Here is an 18,853-nt window from a genome sequence, read left to right on the forward strand (position 1 = left end):
ATACAGAGACAGCGAACGGGATAAAAGCCGACAGAAAATTTAAAAGCAATGGTGATTAAGGAACTAAGGAGAAAATTAAAAACGAATGACAGAGAACTAAAACGGAGATGTAGAAGGAAAATCTAAAAAGTGATGGCAAAGAAGCAAGAGAACAAATAATTTTAAAGAGCCAGCGACGGGGGAAAACAACCAGGCAAAGAAACAACTTTTAAAAAGCAAGGGGGATTAAGAAAATAAAGGGGAAAAAAAATAGGGACAGCGAACAAAAACGGAGAGGTAGAAAGAAAATTTAAAAAGCGAGGGCACCAAGGAAAGACAAGAAAGAATTCTTACAAACAGCAACTGGAATACAAGCAGGCGTAGAAAGAAAATTAAACAAGGCGAGGAGTTCTAGGGAAAGAAAGGGAAAATTTAAAATATAGGGACAGCAAACCAAAAGAGATGGAGAAAGAACACTTGAAAAGCGAGGGGACTGAGGCAAGACAAGAAACAATCGACAGACTAAAGGCAGTGAACTGAAGGCAGCGAACGGGATAAAAGCAGAGAGAAAAATCTCAAAAGCAACGATGATTAAGGAAACAGGGGAAAAATTAAAAAACAGTGACGGTGAACTAAAACAGAGATGCAGAAAGAGAACTTAAAAGCGATGGCACTAAGGAAAAACCAGTACTAATTCCAAAACAACAGCAAAGGACATAAAAGTAGGCATGGAAAGAAGATTTGAGAAGCGATAAGTATTAGGGAAATGAAGGAAAAAAATTAGGAGAGGGGGACAGTGAACTACAACACATGTAGAAAGAAAATCTAAGTAGCGACAGCACTAAGGAAGGAGAAATTATTAAAAAATAAAGACCGTGATATCAAGACAGCCAAAGGGATAAAAGGAGAGAGAAAATTAAAAAAACAACACTGATTAAGGAAATAAGGAAAAAAAGATGAAATAGCAATGGCCAACTAAACGGGAGACACAGAAAGAAAGTCCAAAAAGCAAAGGCACTAAGGAAAGACAAGGCCTAATTAAAAATAAAGACGTGGAAGGGAAAAAAGTAGGTATAGAAAGAACAGTGAAAAAGCAATAGGCATTAGGGAAAGAAAGGAAAAAAAAATGCAATGAGGACTGCAAAGTAAAACAGATGTAGAAAGAAAATTGAAAGACCAAGGACACTACGGAAAGACAAGAAAGAATGAGAAAAAAACAGCAAAGGCAATAAAAGTAGGCATAGAAAGAAATTTTAAAAAGCAAAGAGTCTTAGGGACGTAAAGGAAAAAATTGCAAAATAAGGGCAGCAAACTAAAATGGAGATGTAGAAAGAAAATCTAAAAGCGAGGGCACTAAGGAAAGAGAAAAAATAATTGAAAAATAGAGGTAGACAAATAAAGACCACGAATGGGATAAAAGCAGACAGATCATTTTCAAAGCAACGGCGATTAAGGAAATAAGACAAAAATTTAAAGTAGCAACAGCACACTAAAACAGAGATGGATAAGGAAAACTTAAAAAGTAAGGGCTCTAAGGAAAGACAAGAAATAATTTCTAAAAACCAGCCAAGGGAATAAAAGTAGGCATAGAAAGAACATTTTAAAAGCAAGGAGTTTTAGGGGGAAAAAGGGAAAAATTTAAAATATATGGACAGCAAACGAAAACAGAGACATAGAAAGAACATTTTTAAAAAGTGAGGGAGCGAAGGAATGACAAGAAAGAATTAAAAAATAACAGCGAAGGGAATTAAAGGAGCCACAGAAAGAACATTTAAAACCAGCGAGCATTCGCGGAAAAAAAAAAAAAAAAAAAAGGCTGAAATAGCCCCAGCAAAATAAAACAGAAAAGTAGAAAGAAAATGTAAAAAGTGACAGCACTAAGGAAAGACTAGAAAGAATTCTTAAAAAATAGCAAAGGAAATAAAAGCAGGCATAGAAAGAACATATAAAAAGTGAGGGGGATTAGGGAAATAAAGGGAAAAATTAAAATACAGGGACAGCGAACAGAAACGGAGACGTAGAAAGAAAATTTAGAAAGCGAGGCCACTAAGGAAAGAGAAGAAATAATTAAAACCTAAAGGCAACCAAATGAAGACAGCTAATGGGATAAACTTGGAAAATGTTAAAAGTGACAGGGATTAGGGAAATAAAGGGAAAAGTTTAAAAAAATAGGGAGAGCGAACTAACACAGACGTAGATAGAAAATCTAAAAACCAAGGGCACTAAGGAAAGACAAGAACTAATTCTTAAAACAGCAAATGGAATAAAATCAGGCATAGAAAGAGAATGAAACAAGCGAGGAGTTTTAGGAAAATCAGGGGGAAAAGTGAAAACATAGGGACAGTGAACAAAACCAAAGACATAGAAAGAAAACCTAAGAAGTGATGGGAAAGAAGCAAGAGAACAAATAAGTAAAAAACAGCCAGCAAAGGGGAAAAAAGCAGGCAAAGAAACAACTTTTAAAAAGCGAGGGGGATGAAGGAAATAAAGGGGAGGAAAAAAACCCATGGACAGCAAACAAAAACGGAGATGTAGAAAGAAACTTTAAAAAGTGCCAGCACTAAGGAAAGACAGAAAAGAAGTAAAAGACAAGACAGGCAAATAAAGACAGCGAACAGGATAAAAGTAGAAAATCTAAAAAGCAATGACGATTACGGAAATAAACTGAAAAAATTAAGCAGTAGCCATGGCAAACAAAACCAGAGACGTAGAAAGAAAATGGAAAAAGCGACGGCACTAATGGAAGACGAAAAATATTAACAACATCTATAAACACAGTGAACAGGACAAAAGTAGACAGAAAGAACACTGCAAAAGCAACAGCGATTAGGGAAATAAAGGAAAAAATATCTAGAAAATAGGGACAGTGAACTACATAAAAATCTTAAAAGCAAGGGGGTACGTGACCGACAAAGAGCAACTAGAAATAGGGATTGGCAGATTCATAACAGTAGACACAGAAAGAGCATTTTAGAAGCGACTGCGTAAGGGACAGGCAGGAAAATACTGAAAAATAAAGACAGCAAACTGGATAAAAGTTGTCACAGTGAGAAAATTTAAAAAGCAAAGGGATTAAGAACAGAGAGGCAGAAAATTAAGAAAAATTTTAAGAAGTGCTGAAGCAGAGGACAGGCAGGAAGAAATAAGAGACACAGACAGGGAACTGGATAACTGCAGCCAGAGAGAGGAAATTTAGAAAGCAACGGGGTCCTGGCCATAGGGGTAAGAAGTGAGCTATCGGGAGAGGGAGCCGGACAGAGAGCCCAGGGAAAGGACATGGGAAGAGCGACAGGGTGCAGAGCAGAGGCAGTCACTGAGAACAGCCACGGGGCGCTGGGTAGAGGGGGACCTAGAAATGCCATTTTGCCCAGCAAGAGGGCAGAAGAGAGCGCGGGAAGAGTGAAAGAAGAGCGGGTGGGGGGAGCCAGAAAGGGAGAGGCACAGAAAGGAAATGTGGAAGGCGACGAGGTCCAGGGCAGTGTGGGCAGCAGAGCAAAAAGCTTCAGGGAGCCGGCCAGCCCGGAAGGGAGCCGGAGGCCAGGACAGGCAAGGAGGCAGGCAGAGATGTGGAGAAGCACGGCAGGATGCCTGCAAGGGGAGGTGCGACTCACCGCAGCTCCTGGCACCGCAGGAGACCTTCACCGCCCGCAGGCTTCTCTCTCTGCCTCTGCCCCTTCCTCCTCCGCAGTGCCGGCTGCCCGACCCTCGCCCACCCAGCAGCAGGCGCGGGTGCCTCGATGCTCCTCTCCCACGAGGCTTCCCGGACGCACGGCGGCTCCCACGTGCAGCCGACGGATGGACGGACGGACGGCCGGCCGCCCCCAGCTCCCGGAGCTGCGTGCTGGTGGTGCGCTCTGCTCTGTCGGGGCCTCTTGCTGGCTGCAGGGAGCAGGCATTCCTTGCTGGAGGCAGCTGCCTGTGTGTGGAAGCCCCTCTCTTTCAGTCCTCAGCCAGCTCCCCCAGGCAGGCATGCCCAGGCAGCCCCCTCCCCAGCTCGAGCCCCTTGGCACAGCAGGGCCAGCCCCATCCTCAGCCTCCCTGGCTGCCCCTGGGGCTGCCCCAGCCCATCCCCACCTGCAGCCTTTTGCAAACCTTGGCCCAGCCCCATCCTCACCTCACAGGCCCCACCTGGGTGCCCCAGCCCCAGCTGGAGCCCCTTGGGAACAGGGGCCATCACCCCAGCCCCACAGCACATCACCCCCTCCCCTGGAGCCAACCCCAGGCACTGAGCCTGAGCCCAGCAGCTGGAAACCCATCCAGGAGGGCAGAGGAGGCAGTGAAGGTTTGTTCCTTCATGCACCTCAGAAATGCCAGCAGGGAGTTGGCTGCAAGGCTCCGTGCCCAAAGGCAGGAGGAGAGAGGGAAAAGAGGGGAGAGGAAAGCAGGAGGAAGGACAGAGGGAGGGAGAGAAGAGGGCTGGGACAGGGAGCCAGCCCACGGGATCCTGGGAGCAAGAGAGGGACAGGGAGCTGCACAAGGGTGGGGGGAGAGAGAGACAGAAATGGAGGGCAGTGAGGAGGAGGAGGAGGAGGAGGAGGAGCTGGAGCACAAGAACCACAGGAACAGAGAGAGGGAGCAATAAAGAAGAGGGGGCAGGGAGCGGGGGGGAGAGAGGGAAGGGACCGAGCAGGACAAGATGGACAGCAGAGAGGGACAGACACACAGAGGGGGGCAGGTTTCAGGACACTAGGGAACTGGATAGAGGGAGAGAGAGAGAAAACTACACAAGGGGAACACAGCAGAAAGAAATCTTTTAAAAAAAAAAACCAAACCAGGAACTATGAAGCCAGATAGAGGCAGTCATAGAAAGAGAAATGTAAAAAGCGAAAACCTCAGGAAAGACTTAAAAATTAGAGCGCCTAAGACAGACAGAGTGAGAAATAGAAAGGGAAGAGGACAGAGAGGCAGGAAATTAACAAACTTGTTAGAGGGAGCTATGTAGAGGGAGATTGGGAAAGGAAAATAAAAAGCGATGGGCTGGAGGAAACACAGGAAAGGAAAAAGTGGGACAGGGAACTAGAGAAATGGAGACATACAAAGAAAATTTAAACGCGATTGGGCAAGGAAACTGGAAAAAAATAAAAAACCAGGGAGAGCAAACTGGATAAAAGATGGGAGAGAAAGAAAACTTCAAAAGCGACGGGGTACCTAACAGACAGGAAAGAATTAAAGAATAGGGAGAGGGAGCTCGATCAAAGTAGACATGGAAGGAAACTTGAAAATGCAAAGACGTGCAGGACAGTCAGCAGAGATCTGAAAACAGGGACCGCAAACTAGGTTACCAGTACCTATAGAAACACACTTTTAAAAGCCAAGGGATTAAGAGGGGGAAAAATTAACCGAGAGAGACAGCGATCTAAATAAACGGAGACATAGGAAGAAAATTGGCAAAGCGAAGCGCAGGCTGCAGGACGGACAGGAAAGCATTATCAAACACACACATTGGCTGGGATAAAATTAGGCACAGAAAAACTAACAAGCCACCTCTATTGGGAAAGACAAGAAAAACCTAAACAATAAAGAAAGGGTCACCAAGAGAGAGAGACACATACAAAGTAAATTTAAAAAGCAACAGAGTACACAAGAGACTGAAAACGATTAAAAAACTAAGGGTAGGGAGCTTGATCAAAGTACACCTAGAAAGAAAACTTCAAAAGCAACTGGGTAGAGGAGAAACAGGAAAAAACTACAAAACAGAGACAGCAAACTAAAACACAGAGACAGTGAGAGGGATAAAGTTAGACAGAAAATTTTAAAAGCAACAGGGTGTAGGGAAATAGAGGAAAAAATGAACAACTAGGGGCAGTGAACTAGAATGGAGATGTAGAAAGAGAATCTAAAAACCGAGGGCACTAAGGAAAGAGAAGAAATAAGCAAAAAACTAAAGACAGTGAACTAAAGACAGCGAATGGGAACAAAGCAGAGAGAAAATCTTAAAAGCAATGATGATTAAGGAAATAGGGAAAAATGAAAAAACAGTGATGGTGAACTAAAATTGAGACATACAAAGAGAATTTAAAATCAATGGCACTAAGGAAAAAAACAGTAATAATTCTAAAGCAACAGCAAAGGGAATAGAAGTAGAGATGGAAAGAACATTTGAAGAAGCGATGAGTATTAGGGAAATGAAGGAAAAAATTCTGAAAGAGGGACAGCGAACTACAGCAGATGTAGAAAGAAAATCTAAAAAGCGACGGCGCTAAGGAAAGACAAGAAAGAATTAGAAAAAACAGCAAAGGGAATAAAAGTAGGCATAAAAAGAATATTTTAAAAGCAATAGGCATTAGGGAAATAAAGGAAAAAATTACAAAATAGGGACAGCAAACTGTAACAGAGATGTAGAAAGAAAATCCGAAAAGCGAGGGCACTAAGGAAAGAGAACAATTAAAAAATAAAGGTAGATAAATAAAGACCGCGAATGGGATACAAGTAGACAGAACATTTTCAAAGCAACGGTGATTAAGGAAATAAAGAAAAGGTTGAAAATTCGCGACGGCAAACTGAAAAGGAAACTTAGAAAGAAAATCTAGAAAGTGATGGCACAGAAGAAACATAGAAGGAAGAAATAAAGACATCGAAGGGAAAAAAGTAGGACTAGAAAGAAAATTTAAAGAGCGACGAGCATTACGGAAATAAATGGAAACAAATATGGAAGAGGGACAGCAAACTAAAACAGATGTAGAAAGAAAATCTGAAAAGCGAGGTCACTAAGGAAAGATGAGAAATAATTGAAAAATAAAGGTAGACAAACAAAGACCGCAAACAGGATAAATGTAGACAGAAACTTTTAAAAGCAACAGTGATAAAGGAAATAAAGAAAAAAATGAAAGGGTAGCAACAGTGAAATAAAATGGAAACATATAAAGAAAACCTAAAAAGCAAGGGCGCTAAGAAAAGACAAGAAATAATTTTTAATAAACAGGAAAATGAATAAAAGTAGGTATAGAAAGAATATTAGAAAGGGAGGGGGATTAGGGAAAGAAAGGGATGGTGTGGTTTAATCCCAGCCAGCAACTAAGCACCACGCAGCCACTCAGCCCTCCACGCTCCCAGTGGGATGGGGAGGAGAATCAAGGAAAAAGTAAAACTCGTGGACTGAGATAAGGACAGTTTATTCACTAAAGTAAGATAAAATATAATACTAATAAAAATATTACAATAATAATAACTGTAATGAAAAAGAATATAACAAAAAACAGAGGAAATAAAGCGCAAGAGAAGACAAGTGATGCACAATGCAGTTGCTCACCACCCGCTGACCCATGCCAGAGCCGTGATCCGCCCCTCCGGCCAGCTCCCCCAGTTTATATACTGAGCATGACGTTCCATGGCATGGAATACCCCTTGGGCTGCTTCGGGTCAGCTGCCCTGGCCATGCTCCCTCCCAGCTCCTTGCACACCTCCTTGCTGGCAGAGCATGGGAAACTGAAACATCCTTCACTTAGGATAAGCGCTACTTAGCGCCAACTAAACCATCAGCGTGTTATCAACATCATTCTCACGCTAAATCCAAAACACAGCACTGTACCCGCTACTGAGAAGACAATTAACTCTATCCCAGCCGAAACCAGGACGCTGGGTAAAGGGCAAGCAGGAAAAAAAATTAAAACTGGGGAAAGAAGAGTGGATAAAAGTTGACATAGCAAGAAAATTTAAAAAGCAAAGGCTTTAAGGAAAGACAAGAAAGAATTTTAAAAGTAAGGGTAGGGTGACAGAGAGAGACCTAGGAAGAAAGTGATAAAAGCAGAGGCATTAAGGAAAGACAAGAAAAAGTTACCAAATGAGAATAGGGAGAAAAATACAGAGAGACACAGGAAGAAAACAAAGGAAGACCGGAGGCAGAACGAAGGGAAAGATCAACGAGGACAGGGAGCAGGACAAAGGGGTGGAAAAGGAAAAAACAGTGATGGTAGCAGGATAGAGGAAGAGAGAGAGACAAAGAGCAAGACGAGCAAGAGAAGGAGAATGACAGAAGGATGTAGAGAGAAAGACTGGGACACGTAAAAGGGGGGGTTGGGGGACACACATCAGAAGGGCAGAAAGAAAGAGAGAGATGGGGAGCAAGAGTGTGATAGAGACAGAGGGAGAGAGGGAGTAGGTGGCAAGGATACAGAAAAGCAGAGGTACAGGGAAGAGGAAAGAATGACAGAGAGAGAAAGGGGAGGATGGGGAGCAGGAGAGAGAGATGGAGAAAGAAAAAACAGGGACATGGATAGGGACAAGGACAGGGACAGGGGGGTAGAGAGGCAAAGAGAGGAACAGGGACCAGGACACTGGGATATAAACAGAGAGGGACAAGGAGCGGGACACAAGATTGCAGAGAGAGAGGTACAGGGAAGTGACAGAGAGAAAAAGAGCGGGGCGGGGAGCAGGTCAGAGAGCTGGAGAAAGAAAAAACACTGCTGAGGAGAAGGACAGGAGGATAGAGCCGAAAGAGATGAATGGGAAGCAGGGCAGTGGGATGCAGACAGCAAAAATAACGACAGGCAACAGGACAGAGGGATCGACAGAGAAGTAAGGGACAGGGAGCAGGACAGAGGAACGGAAGGCAAAAATACCGATGGGCAACGGGACAAAGGGATGCAGAGAAAAAGAAGGAGGAAGAGAGCGAGAAGATGGGGCTAGAGCACGGGACTCGGAGAGACAAAAAGCGGGACAAGGAATAGACAGAGGGACTGGGGGTGGGGTGGGAGAACCAGATGCAGATTAAGACAAAGAGATGGAGAGGGAACAAAATGATGATGGGCTGCTGGACAGAGACGGAGCAAGAAAAAGTAGGGCCAGAGTAGGGAAGAGAGAAAGGAAAAAAGGGACAGCTGGCTGGACAGGGGATATAACTAGAAACAATGAGACAGGCAGCAGGACGGAGGGATAAAGGCAGAATAACCAGGAAGAGGGAGGCAGGATAGATGGACAGCAGGAGGAAAAAAGGCCAGGGAGCAGGACTGAGAGACGGAGAAAGAAGCGTTAGGGCAAGAGGGATAGAGAGTGCAAAATACAGGTTAGAGGAAGGACAGAGGGACAGAGAGAGAATGAGAGGGACAGAACCCGGACGGAGAGCGGGAGAAAGAAAAACAGTGACAAGCGGCAGGCCAGAGGCAGGGGGCAGGGAGGAGGAAGGAGAGAGGGATACAGAGAGCAAGTGAGGGACAGGGAGGAAGAAAACGGGATACAGAGAAAGAGAGAGGTACGGGGAGCAGGACACACGGGATAGAGAGCACGCAAGAGCAACAGGGAGAATGACAGGGAGATGGAGGCAGAGAAAAAAACAGGGACTGAAAGCGGGACAGAGAAATGGAAAAGGAAAATTAGGGATGGGTACAAGCACAGAGAGGAAAAGAATACCAGGGAACATGCCAGAGGAAAAAAAAAAAAACCAAAAAAAAGACAGGTGCAGCTCAGGACAAGGAGATGAAAAAGGAAAAAACAGCGATGGGCTGCAGGACAGAGATGAGGATGACAAAAAGGAAGGAGAGAGAACAGGACAAAATGCAGGGAGAAAAAGAAGAGGGATGGTAGAACAAGAGAGAGAAAGGGAGAGAGGAAGAGGAGCAGGACAGAAGAATAGAGGAAAAGAGGAGAGGTACAGGGAAGCAAAGAAAATCACAGCAGCGTGGGAAAGAGAGGGGGCGGGAGGGACCGGGACACAGAGGAGGGGCGACAGGGCCCAAGGGCCCAGACTCACCGCAGCTCTCGCTCTCGGCGCTGCCAGAAGAATTTGTCAGTTCAGACACTTCTTTCTCCTGCTCTCCTCCCTTCCTCTTCTGTAACTCCGGTCGCTTGGCTGTCCTGCACCTAAGAGAATACGTGGGTGTCTCTCAGCTCTTACGAGATGAAACTTCCTAGACACGCAGCCTCGCTCGGTCGCGCGCTCCATGGCTGTGATGGACTGCAGGATGAGAGAAAAGGCCAAGGATCAGGACAGAGGGGAATAAATGGGACAGCGAGCTGGGCAGGGGGATATAGCGAGAAACGATGAGACAGGCAGTGTTATGCAGATATACAAACAAAAAGGGGGACGATGGAAGACAGAAAAGATAAGAGAAAATGGACAGGGAGCGGGGCAGAAACGGAGAAACATCCAGAGACGGCGGGTGCAGGCAGCACCGACGGGTCCGGGGGCAGAGTAGCTCGGGGGCGGGGGGGGGACTCACGTTGGGAAAAATTCGTGTGGGTCATGAGCCACCCACGGACACGGGGGCTGGAGGGAGGCGGAAGCACTGCAGAAACGACAGGGGGGACATGCTTTGGGGTGACCTGCACCAGGGGGTCCACCTGGACAATCCATAGCAGATAACTCACCTGGGATGACCCGAAACACACGTGGTCTAGAATATCTATTGAGACACATACATATTTGCACATATATCTATTTCCACCTATGATATAGAATATCTATTTAGACATAGACATATTATCTCTACTTACACATATCTTTATTTCCACTTATATAGAATATGTATTAGACATATATTATCTCTACGTACACATATCTCTATTTCCACTTAGTATATAGAATATCTCTTTTAGACTGACGTATTTTCTCTATTTACGCTGACCTATTTCTATTAATCATATAGAATATCTATTTAGACTATTTATCTTTTGAGCTATTAGGTATTTGACAGTTTAGCATCTTTTTAGACATCTCTGCTTAGACTTACTAAGTGTTACATAGTGTAGTGGGAGATAGCTCTACCTAGTCAGACTTCTTTCTATTTTAAATTCCTTCATATATAAAATATAATCTTTGTTTGCATTTTTAAGTCCTTTATTTTTTAATTTACATAGACACGAGTTATTTTTGTATTTTAAACCCCTACATATATATCTGTATTTAGAAATTTTTTAAATTCTATAATCCTTTATATAATATAGTAGATAGTGGTTTTAATTTTGAAATCCTTTTCTAGATATAAAACAATATTATTTTACTATATATATTAGAATGAGATCTTTTTCTCTCTTTCAACACCTCACACCCATATTTACAGTTTTCAGTATTTTTTAAACCCCCACCATGAATCTTCAGGCGTTTTGGGCTGTGACCCCCCATCCACCGCTCACCTGCTCCTCTGCACATCAACGCCCCCCCGGGGACACTGGTGCCCCAAATGTCATCATCACCTCCCCAGACCCCCCCATTCCTCCCTTTTATTCACCCTGAAAAAAGGCACAAAATGAGGGAAACAGCCCAACCGGCAGCTCGTTGCTTTAAGAATGTTATTGACATATGTATACACACACACCCCCCAAAGGGGGGCTCTGCTAGGAAACTAAAGGGGGAGTGCTCCCCCCAAACAGTTGCAGCTCCCCCAGCCCCTCTCCTGCAGGCTGGCAACTGCCCACGGGGGGCAGACGGGCTGGGGGGGAGCGTGCCAGAGGATGGTGCCACGTCCCTTGCTCAGGCTCTGCTCTGGGATGTTTCCCCTCCGTTCCCCCGCTGGGAGGGGCTCCCCAGGGCAACAAACGCCCCCGGTCCCTCTCGGCCCCGGACTCTCCCCCCCAACACAGCCCTTGCTGCCGCACCCGCGGGGCACCCGCTGCAGACAGAGCCCGGAGCCTCCAGACACAGGGCCGGCCCCTTACGGTGAGTCTTCTTAGCCACCGGCAGGCAACGCTGGGCTGGGGGGGAATCTGTTGAGCATCGCGAGATGCTTACACCACCGCATCTGAAAAACAAAAATCCCAAACTGTATTTCAGCCTATTAAAATAACACGTCTGGCTTGCCGGGTCAACAAAATTGGAAGTGAAGCATAAAACTTTAAAGAGTGAAATAAAAAATAAAGACTAAATCTCAGTAATTCACTTTCTATAAAAAGGTGTGCATATGTTTATATACATCCAATAACAATACCTATCCTAGAAAAGTATTTGGTTTTCCTTTTGCATTAGTTTAACTTGCATAGCTGTGAATTGATACCATTAAATTACCTGTCTCCAAAATACACAGCTGTAAGTTGACAAGGGTTTTTTTTTGTGTTACATGATTAGGATGGACATCTGGCCAGCTGCAGTGCCCACGAGAGATGCTACTGAACTGCCAGGGAAATGCACCATTGAAAGCCAGACAGAAATAAAGGACTTCAGAGCACTCCGTCAAAAGATCAGGGAAAAAACCCATAACATTCAGTTGCCTGTCTTTTTCAAGATTTAGACAAAATACCAACTGCTTAAGTACACCTAAATTACATGCTACAGCTGTTTGGCAGTTACAGTTTAACAATGCAAGTCAATTTGCAGTTAGACAATTTAAACTTTTTTTAAAGTTTCATTTATGACAGAAAAAACAGTGATGATACAAGTAAAACATATAGGGGATCTTCTGAAAAAGAAAAAAAATCCAGTCTCCATGCTGCAATACATAAGGCTATGAAAAAGGACTGGTAGATTTGCTAATGCTCTTGGCTGTACTGAAGCACACAGAGGAACATGTTTTTATGATATCTCAACCGTTACAACTGAGAACCCAAAGACCAGCGATGCCATCGACTTTTGGAAGACTTGTGCTTGGGTCTTTGGAAGGAAGTAAATATTTTCTTCTTTTTTTTTTAAAGAGAGTGAAAAGTCTTGCTGCTGGTGACTTCTACTGCCAAGTACATCACCTCTGAAGAGCCACTCTGACGGGAAGCTCAATAAAATGCAACTTCTTTGAACAAGAAAGATTTCCGCTTTGGAAAATTTCTTTCCAACTGAAGTCAAAATTACACACTGTAGGGCAGTGGTCCCCAGTCCCTCAACTTAGCTGTCAGAGGGCCAGGGGTCTGAATCCATCCTCAGCAAAAAACACACCAGTGAACCAGGATATTCTGCAGTTGCCAGGTTCCTCTTCATCATCTGGCAAAAATACCAGTGCCAGCACTAAGCATGGTGCCAGTCGACACAGACCTCTTCCACACACCCCCTCCTCAAAAGCAACGTGGCCTTCCGCTCACCTGCTCTGCAGGAATTCCAGCGTCGGACGCTGTGGCCGTCATCGCTTGTGGCACCTAAGATACCAAAAGACAGAAAGCTACCGTTGCGCTTGTGAGAAATCATCAGCCCCATGCTCCTCCTCTCTACCACCCCAGCTCACCTCAAATGCTCATCCAATTCCAAAGGCTGCCTGCATGGCGCCTGCGAGACCAAAGAGAAATGCTTAACCGAGTTGCCATATAATACTTTGCTATTAGACACCGACCTGGCCAACAACCACCTCACCTTCTCGGACCGCTCCTCAGCATGCGGCTTCACCCCTCTGAGCCTCTTGCAGCATCTGAAAAAAACCAAAGCAAAAGACACATGCTGAGTGTCCTGGTTTCGGCTGGGACAGAGTTAACTCTCTTAGTAGCTGGTACAGTGTGTGTTTTGGATTTAGTGTGACAATACTGTTGATAACGCCCTGATGTTTTAGTTGTTGCTGAGTAGCGCTTATCCTAAGCCAAGGACTTTTCAGTTTCCCATGCTCTGCCAGCAAGCAGGTGTGCAAGAAGCTGGGAGGGAGCATAGCCGGGGCAGCTGACCCAAACTAGCCAAAGGGGTATTCCATAGCATGGAACGTCACACCCAGTATATAAACAGGGGGGAGCTGGCCAGGAGGCACGGATCGCAGCTCTGGCATCGGTCAGCGGGTGGTGAGCAATTGCATTGTGCATCACTGTTGGGTTTTTTTTTTTCTCCCCCCCCTCCTTTTTTTGTTATATTCCTTTTCATTATTATTATTATTAGTAGTAGTGTATATTTTCAGTTATTAAGCTGTTCTTATCTCAACCCATGAGTTCTGCCTTCTTTCCCTCCCCATCCCACCAGGAGCAAGTGGGGGGGGACGACAGGGAGTGAGGGAGTGGCTGTGTGGTCCTTGGCTGCTGACTGGGGTTAAACCACGACACTGAGATACTGCCCAAAACCACGGCCTGTCCGCACTGATTCCCATCTCCCGCTCCTTTACCTTGGCCGCTCGCCCGCACCGCCTCTGCTGTTTACAGGTTGCACACGTCGAGGCTCGGGTATCACTGTAAAACACAAACGACAAGGGATGCTTCTAACTTCACCAACGCTACAAACACCTGAAAAATAACTGCTCCTTCAGCCCACCAGACATGGCTCACCTTGCCCGAATCAGCTCTGGTGCCGATATCCTGCTTTGCACCTTCAAAATAAAAAAAGTAACCCAACCTAGAAGCTAGTCATAAGCCACTAGTCGCATCTTCCCTCCAGCACCACTCACCGACTCACCTTCTTACAGCGCTCCGCTCGCCTCTCCTCTGTTGCCCTTTGGCACACAGCTCGTGCCCGCTGCATCTGCAAAAAACAATATCGAACACGTCACCCGGATGCTGATCAACAGCTTAACAATTCCAGCGGTCTTGTTTCCATTTAGGAATACCATCTAGATTCCAACAACAGCCCGCCATTAAAAACACAAAAGTAGTTCGCATTATGCTGACGAGTGGAGGCACACAAGACCCTCGGTATAGCTACCGATGTGCTGGCCTAACACAAAAACAACCATGGGAACATCAAGACCTGAATAACATATGGTATGGCACACAAAACAAGCAACACAACCTACCTCCTTACCTACAAAGCCCCTAAGGGAATTACAGTGGCAGTTGGCCGATGGAAAAACCACAATGGCGTGACATGGTGACTCAAAGATCTAAAATGGACACCTACAACTACAGAAACTGGTGCCAAAAAACAATAGGTAAAACAAGAACAAGAGAACATAACTGCCATGACTGACGCTAGAGGAAACCTCAGTGGACACTTCAGGAAAAAGGCAAAACTGGAATAACAGAAAAAGCTTGCGTGCCCGGGACTGCGATAAAAGATGACCCTGGCTGCAGACTGTTAGGAGCACAAACAATACACATCCTCTTCTCCAAAAAATTCCAGGGAAGACAATGACACAAACCTGCACTGGAAAGAAGTGCCTAGTCAGGGACTCTAAGTAACAAGGACTGTGACATCTGGATGGACGCACAAATTAAGTCAGGGAATGAAGTAAGTAAAAGGCACAGAGAAGCAGAGACCTCAGAGTTCTGGGGGGTATATTTTTATATTACCTAATGCTTTAGGAGATGAGACTCATCTGAACATTCAGCCTGCATATTGAGATGCAGAGGCCCGGATGGTTTAGCCGCATCTCCTGTGACCTTGTCGTACCTCCGTCAGCTGTGGGGAAACTAAAACAGAACAGACCTCATCAACATCCAAATCCAACTGCAAAACCCATCTGAGAAGGCTGACAAACCCTCCTCCCTTTCCCAGCCATCCCCAGTCTCAAAACTTTACAAACCCCTTCTCCTCTCCTGAACTGTCCGGGAAGGAACCCCACTGCTTCCTGACAGCTCCTGCCCTGTATTTGCACCCCTGAACACCCCGCATCGGCCGCGCCTCAGGAGCTGCTCTTCTCAGCCGCACCCTGCATTCTGCGGCCACCTCCTATCTTACACCTTCCACTGACTCTGGGCTCTGCTGCAGGCCCACAACATAAGTAACTCCTGATGCTTAGAATCTACAAGGGGCCTGCCACAAGCTGCAAAGGTTCTAGGGACAACACAGTTCTCTGTGGGCAATCGGGAAAGGCGATGAGCCATCCCATACCCTGAAAGACACTATGCCGTATGTCCCTGCCCCTTTCTTGAGAACTGCTAAAACTCCATATACAGATGCAGACAAGATGCTCACCCTAACCCCTGCCAGATAATCTCACCATCAGCCCTGTTTAAGAGAGATGATAGCAGCAACTTACACAGCATACAGCAACGCTGGTGAAGAAAACAAGGTTCCATCTTCAATAAAGCCAGGAATTCCAGGAAGATGCAATGCACCTAGAATAAAGAAAAAATGCATCCTATTAACCACCTTGCCACCGTCTGAACACTCAGTACAAAATTACTGACCTGGAAAAAAAAGAGCTTCAGACAAGCGTATTTTCCATTATACATGCTGCTGAACCTTGACCGGTCCTGAAGTTCCTACCGCAAACAGACACTCCGCTCCTCTAAATGTCAAAACGCATCTGCCCAAATAGTTTCGAGAGCTCAAAAGCTGCAAAGGACTGAAGGAACAGCAGAGCACCGACACCCCAGGAACAGAATGAGCTCCCTGATGAGCGGCTGTGGCTCATATACCCCGGGCCCGCCCACCACCCTTCCCACAGTCCCCTGGGAAAGGGGCGGGGCCAACCACCAGAAGACATGAAGGCAGCCAGAGGAGCAGCAGGGAGTTTTCTCATCTGCCTTCAGTTTAGGGTGTGCAAAGTGCTGAGCAGAGAAAGCGACCCTTACTGGAAATGACGATGCCTGCTCTTTTACTGCAACTGCATCTACACTGCATCAGCAATGACCGGGTAGGAATTAGACTTAATTTTTCTGGAGCATAGATAGATGTCCTACTAAGCTATGTAAGAAAGTAGTTCGTTAAATGTAACAACAATATTGTTATCAAAAATGATGTGCTTTAGTTTCCTATTAAAAAAAAACAAAAATGCTATGGGATTACACTTCGTTTCTAGCAAGACCCCGCATACTACCTAAATTCTACCAGAACTGCCTTCTGGATAGGACCGAATGACAAAACAGAATTAGATCACGTAAGAATCCCTTCTCAACAATATCTCCGGTTGCAAAGTAAATTTTTTACTGTAAATCGCCGACGATTCAGAGTCACCTTGGCGGTCTCTCTGACCGACTCCCTTAACCGAACTAGATGAGTCCCCAAGGACAGAAAACACCAAAAAAACATGGAAAAACAAGAAATGTATCAGACACTGTAGGAAGCAGCAGCAGCCTAATTAACACCTGAGTAGCTAGACCAAAAATAAATTGCAAAACAGAACAAAAACCACCACGGGAGATGTGTCCATAGAAACAGATGAAGGCTATCGCCTTCTCTGAAAAACTCAAGAGGAGATCTGAGCTGATGAGAGACATCTTTGGGGTACCAGCTACCAAATAGAAACATACTATAAGACGGAAAACAAAAAGACTCCTCTGGAGCACAAAGACGGCTTTGGAAAAGGTTCTGACACAACAAGAGGCATTGTCGCAGGGATTAGAGAGATCCCAAAGGGGCCAGAGAGACCAAAGAAGTCTCAGGGATGCAGTGAGCTCAAAAGGGAATTGAACAAAATACAGGTGTCCTCAGGGGACCGGGGACCGAATGGAGGCGCACCAAAGAGATGAGAGGACAGAAAGACCAACCGGGGTAACAGATGCAGACTCAGGAAGGGTTCTGAGGGGAAGAGAGGGGTGCAAAGTGCCCTCCTGAGCTAAAACGGGGCTCTAGGGCATAGGAGGTGTCTCGCAAGAGCTCGGCAAAGGGAGCGGAAGCGTTCTGAGGGGGCCTGAGAGACCAAAGAAGCCTCAGAGGTAACAATGAGGAGCTCTGAAGGGGATTTCAACAAAGTACAGATGTTGTCAGGGGGCCGGGGGCTCAATGAAGGCATCCTAAATGGCAAGGAGTAAGATAAGAGCGCTCTGAAGAGCACAAAAAAATAAAATTGAAAGGGAGCTAAAGTGCTACGAAAGTGCTGTGGAGTACAAGAAAGGACTCAGATGACATTGTTATAGAGAGTAGAGGAATTAGGAGGGGGCAGGGTAAGAAAAGAAGACTTGGAGACACAGCGAGGGCCTTGGAGTCTCAGGAGGGCGTCTAGGCAAACTACAGATGACTGAATAGGAAAGGAAACGAACAGAGACACCCTCGATGGCAGAGAGAAAGACAAAGGAGTGCTGTGTAGCCAAGAAAGAAGGGAGGCTCTGATGGAACAAGAGAGATGGAAAGGGAGATAAACTGCTAAAAGGTGCTGTGGAGATTGAGGAAGCTCTCGGGACGCATCGTGACTGTAAGGAGAGGGTTGTTCAGGGGGCCAATGGACAAAAGCAGGCTTAGACACAACAACGAGAAACTCGGATGATCGTCCAGCAGAGTCCACATAGTCTCAGGTGGCCGGGGACTGAACACGGGAATCCTAAATTGAAAATGTCCAGCAATGGCTCCCACAGGGAAAGTGCCAGCCCTGAAAGCTGTTGCTAGCCAGCACCCTTCCTTGGAAGCGCTTTCCCAGGCCCAGCAACCGTGGGGCTCCGGGCTTCTCTAGCCACCTCACGGCATGGTCACCATCTCTCCGGCTCGGAGAGCTCAGCTCTGAAATGAAAACGTCCGGCAATGGCTCCCACAGGGAAAGTGCCAGCCCTGAAAGCTGTTGCTAGCCAGCACCCTTCCTTGGAAGCGCTTTCCCAGGCCCAGCAACCGTGGGGCTCCGGGCTTCTCTAGCCACCTCACGGCATGGTCACCATCTCTCCGGCTCGGAGAGCTCAGCTCTGAAATCGAAAACGTCCGCAATGGCTCCCACAGGGAAAGTGCCAGCCCTGAAAGCTGTTGCTAGCCAGCACCCTTCCTTGGAAGCGCTTTCCCAGGCCCAGCAACCGTGGGGCTCCGGGCTTCTCTAGCCACCTCACGGCATGGTCACCATCTCTCCGGCTCGGAGAGCTCACTCTGAAATCAAAACGTCCGGCAATGGCTCCCACAGGGAAAGTGCCAGCCCTGAAAGCTGTTGCTAGCCAGCACCGTTCCTGGAAGCGCTTTCCCAGGCCCAGCAACCGTGGGGCTCCGGGCTTCTCTAGCCACCTCACGGCATGGTCACCATCTCTCCGGCTCGGAGAGCTCTCTGAAATCAAAACGTCCAGCAATGGCTCCCACAGGGAAAGTGCCAGCCCTGAAAGCTGTTGCTAGCCAGCACCCTTCCTTGGAAGCGCTTTCCCAGGCCCAGCAACCGTGGGGCTCCGGGCTTCTCTAGCCACCTCACGGCATGGTCACCATCTCTCCGGCTCGGAGAGCTCACTCTGAAATCGAAAACGTCCGCAATGGCTCCCACAGGGAAAG

General features: G+C 46.2%; 2 long non-coding RNA genes across 2 annotated transcripts; both read right to left on the bottom strand.

Moving 5' to 3' along the window:
• Positions 1 to 12,936: 12,936 nt before the first annotated feature.
• LOC127027970 (uncharacterized) lies at positions 12,937 to 13,211 on the bottom strand. The gene is made up of 3 exons (XR_007767902.1): positions 13,181 to 13,211; positions 13,056 to 13,096; positions 12,937 to 12,969 (listed from the first exon to the last, which is right to left on the bottom strand). It is a non-coding gene; the product is annotated as an uncharacterized LOC127027970 (long non-coding RNA).
• A 1,918-nt stretch (positions 13,212 to 15,129) lies between these two features.
• Positions 15,130 to 15,947, bottom strand: LOC127027968 (uncharacterized). The gene is made up of 3 exons (XR_007767900.1): positions 15,868 to 15,947; positions 15,717 to 15,795; positions 15,130 to 15,147 (listed from the first exon to the last, which is right to left on the bottom strand). It is a non-coding gene; the product is annotated as an uncharacterized LOC127027968 (long non-coding RNA).
• Between the last annotated feature and the right edge of the window lie 2,906 nt (positions 15,948 to 18,853).

This window comes from Gymnogyps californianus, unplaced genomic scaffold, assembly GCF_018139145.2.
Source record: "Gymnogyps californianus isolate 813 unplaced genomic scaffold, ASM1813914v2 HiC_scaffold_112, whole genome shotgun sequence".
NCBI lineage: Eukaryota > Metazoa > Chordata > Aves > Accipitriformes > Cathartidae > Gymnogyps > Gymnogyps californianus.